Genomic DNA, 4,755 nt, shown 5'->3' on the forward strand with positions numbered 1-4,755 from the left:
TGTGTTAGTTGGTGAGCGATGGACTGCCTGGATGCATTTGGTCCGGCGATTGATAGATGTTCAATTATCCGACCTACCTAATTCGATACAATGGAAGTTAGCTACAAATGGGATGTTTACGGTGAAATCTTTCTATATGGATTTGATTAATTCTGGCCCAATCTCGAAATCGTTACATATTTGAAAGGTTAAGGTTCCCTTGCGTATTAAGATCTTTATGTGGTTCGTCCACAAGCAAGTAATCCTCATCAAAGATAACTTACTTAAGAGGCGGTGGGTAGGTAGTTCCCGTTATTGTTTTTGTGATCATGATGAAACAATACAACACTTATTCATAGAGTGCTCACTAGCCAAACTGCTTTGAAGAACGATTCATATAGTCTTTAACATTACTCCTCCGGTCGACATTGAATCATTGTTTGAAACGTGGTTAGCTGGGGTTGATTAGATTACCGCGGCTCATATTCAGATTGAAATATGTGCGCTCTTGTGGGCTATATGAAATTGCAGGAATGGCATGATTTTTAATGGATAACATACTTTAACTTTCTTGCAGGTCATCTTCAGAGCGTCCGCATGGATCCGTACGTAGTCCTTACTCACTCCTACGGACTCCAGGAAGCTTTTGGTTACTGGGTACAACCAATGGGAGATGGTAGCGCGGGCTATACTCAACCGGTTCGGAAGGCGGTTGCATAACAGGATCGGAGTCTAGGGAGCTTGTGCTTTGCATTGTCATATCGATTGGGATTTTGAGCATGTAATTTTATTTTTATTTTTCGCTCCGCTTGCGAGCTGTAATACTTATTTGTTTCTGTGCTACTTCAAGACTTTTTAATAAAATGACTGCATGCATAGTCGTGATGCAGAGCCAGGGGCATATGCCTCCATTTCCAAAAAAATGAGATGCTTGTACTGCAGAGAAGCGTCTCGCAGCTATTGCTTGCGTCACACGGGCACAACTCTTGGTTGATGATGGTTGAAGTGAACACGTCAGAAGCATCTTCGTGATGCAACAACCTCAGAGTGGAGGCAAAGATGGCGTTGGATATATGAATATGTATAATTGAAGCAGGAAGTTGTTGCGGCCTACTAAGCCTCAGCGGATTGAATTTCTTTGGAAAGATATTTGGATATTTTTTTTTCTAAAGTCGAAGGGAACTGGATCTGGGTCTTTGGCAGAATATCAAATTCAAACGCAATTCACTCAGTAGCCTTTGGCCATTTCCTAATACCTAAATCTCACGGGTTAGCAGGTGAGTCCCATCCTAATGAATGACACGTGACATTTCCCTTCCAGTCTAGGTTTTTTGTGCCTTTCTTGATGTTTGCGGAAGTATATTTATCTATATACCCTCTGTATGCTGGCCAATGTCCGTTGGGATTCCCTCGCGCATTATACCACAATAAAGAATCAAGTTCCATTGTGCACTAGCAGTGCATATAGCCAAGTATATATTCTAAGTTACTGATATTTCTCCCAGCGGCGTATCTTTCCTTCTTTATGGGAGTGAATTGCGGAAAACCACCATATTGAGTCCTCGGTTTGCAAAAAAACGCCAGTCTACGAATTTCTAGCAGAAACCATTAGTTCTCGGCCTAATCCTTTGTAAAGAACATTAGGTGGCTTATTTGGTCCATTTGATGATGATTACGACAGATGGAGCTCACCATTTGCTGATGTGGCCTAACCTCCACCCCTCCTAGGAAATGTTTTCCCTGGAAAAACTCCCCTCTCCCGGTGCGACACCGCCCTCCAAGTGCCGCCACCTCCCACCCGGCTACAACCCCGGCGCGCAGCTCCGGCACAAGCGTAGCAAGCAGCGGCGGCACGCAGCTCGGGCACGACCCCGGCCTCCAAGCGGATCAGGCATCTGCGGCGACACACAGCTTGGGCGCAAGCGGCGGCGCTCTTGACCCCGCCCTCCCAGCGGAGCAAGCAGCGGCGGCGGCGACGCACAGCTCGGGCGCAAGCGGCGGCGCGCTTGACCCCGCCCTCCCAGCCAAGCAAGAAGTAGCGGCGACGCACTAGACCCCGACCTCCCAGCGGAGCAAAGCAGCGGCGCCGCGCTGCTCAGGCGCAAGCAGCGGTGGCGGCATGCAAGCAGCGACCTCAACGGTGAGCACATGGTGGCCGATGGCACCAAAGAGCATGACCGAGCCCCCACTGTCATGGCCCCTAGTCGTCGGCGACCCCATTCCAGCAGCACCGCCGTGGGCATGAGTCAGCCACCGCCTCCTCGTCTGGTTCTCATCTCACCATTGCCAGATGTGTATGCGGCAGCACCGGCCGAAGGCGACGAGCCGCCCTCTTCCCCCTCTTCTGCTGCAGTTCTGCGCATAGTCTGAAGCTGATTGTGTTTTGGACTTTTGCCCAAAGGGTGTCTATGCAAAAATAGCAGGGACTATTTGGTAAATTTGTATCACACCTTGTCATCACATGCAAGCCCCACATGTCAGTATCGAGGTTAAAATGACTATCGACCGATCAGTGTTTTCTCCAAAAGATTAAGTCGAGAATTAGTGTTTTCTGGTAGAAATCTTAAGTCGGTGTTTTCTACAAACCTAGGCGTTAATGTGGTGGTTTTATGCAATTCACTCTTCCACGTTTTCTAGTCACAAGGAGAACCGTTTCGTGAAACCTTCGCATCAGAGTTCAAGTCTCGACGGCTTTACTTAGATGTTCGCATTTTGCTGGAATTATTTCAGGATTTAAGAGTGCTATTCTTTCAGTGGTAGGTGACGTAAGCGCCTATGATGACTTCGTCACTCACTCCCACGATCTGCCGGTCTAGCAGAGTCTCTCAGAGATGCTCAACCAATCTTTATGAAACCTTGTGGTTAGTATTTGCGTGTAATCCATGTAGCTCACACGACACAAGTGTAAAGAATTCCCCCGGCAATGGATGGATAGACTAGAATATATCTCAATGACGACTATGACCGAATACGAATAATAGAGCATCAAGACCTGAACCGGCTAGTAAACGGAAGAATCCGGATCAGCTCGATCTTGTCGGAATATGGCATTATATAGTAATATAAGGCCCGGATGCATGACTATCGTTTCGGCGGTGCCACTAGACTATCTAGCGCATTATCGGTTCATGGCAGCTGAATCGCGGATCTGGCATAGTGGCATGCCAGTTGTTGAGCTGATAGAGCCTAACCAACTGAGCTGTTGCTCAGTTCGGCCGAGATCAGCAAATTAATCAAAACCTATCCATCCACAGAGGGCAAATCGCAACAACCTGTGGTTAAGTTACCTGTATCCAACCCGGGTTCTCAAGCCTGCGAACTTAGTACGGTAATTTATTTATTCGTCGACTTATTCCGAGACTAAACAACACTATTTTTACAGTGAGGCGGGTCATAATGAGAGTATCATAGGTAATATCATACATGCCAACTAGACAATTTGATAAAATGGCTTAGAATTAGATGAAGAAAGAGAGGGTTGACTATCATATCGTGATACCGTATCATAATAAATAATATGATACTATGTGTCATACATGATAACAGATAAACTTATTTATGATACTAATATAAGATACTATGCATTACGGAGCTAGTATTACACACTAATATCTATGCATGATACTATTTCCCTCCGTCTCAAAATTCTTCTCTTAAATTTGTCTAAATATGAATGTATCAAGTCACGTTTTAGTATTAGATATATCTGTATCTAGAAAAATTTAAGACAAAATTTTTGGGACGGAGGGAGTAACTTATAATACCCACTACAGATAGCCTGATAGACCATGCAGCCATCGCCAACGAGATGATGTCACCGCCCCATAATAAACCATCATTGCCAAGTTCAAACCATGCGTCACAGCTTGTTTTGAGAATCCGCAGTGGACAAGCACAGTTATCACCGTTTCTGGGCTAAATTAGCAGTGATAATGGTAGTACTTCCTCCATTTTTGTATACAGGGCCACAAACCCATATTACAGGTACCAAGATAAAAATTAATGGCTACTTAAACCAATGTTGCAAACTAGTCTTTTCTCCTTGCTTGACGTGTTAATTAATGTGCATGTATCTCTCCAACGCACAATAAGACAACTCTCTCACTCCTTGTTGGTTGATTAATACGGTGCATTCAAATCAATCTTCTCACTCCCGCATGCATGCATGAGGTATTAATGTCTTTGGTTGCTAGTACGAGGCAAACCTCATCAATTTTACATCGATTTGTGTTAGTGACCTTGTATAACTGCAAATTGTAATTTTGATAGTGGCCTTGTATACAAAAATGGAGGGAGTACTTTAATTACGGACTAAATCTCTAGAAATCTAGTAAAAGAATATTGCTACAATTAAAACCGAGAGCGAGGTATCTTGCTTATAGTAGTTGTATCATGTCCATCGTAAAAAGAACTATAGTGATTTTGGTGAAGAGTGCCCGCAACAACGGAGAGAAGCGAAGCTCAGGTCTCTGATCAGCAGCTTTACGGACCTTCGAAGTAGATTGCCTGAAGCAAAACCATTGTTGTTGAAAGAATCAGAACGGGCAACGTGTCCCAGGACACACCATCGAACTCAAGAGCTGACACCCCGCACGACTACGACTTCAGAGAAGGAAACCAGAACTGTCAGACTCCAACTACCAACCCTACACAGGCTGCACCTTCTTCCAGCTGCCACCTACGTAGACAACCGTCTGCGTGTACTCTCGGATGACAAAACCTTCCTGCTCCAACGTGCCATCGAAGACAACGCCGCAACAACGGGGGCAGGGCAGA

Source organism: Triticum dicoccoides, chromosome 7B (genome assembly GCF_002162155.2).
Source record: "Triticum dicoccoides isolate Atlit2015 ecotype Zavitan chromosome 7B, WEW_v2.0, whole genome shotgun sequence".
NCBI lineage: Eukaryota > Viridiplantae > Streptophyta > Magnoliopsida > Poales > Poaceae > Triticum > Triticum dicoccoides.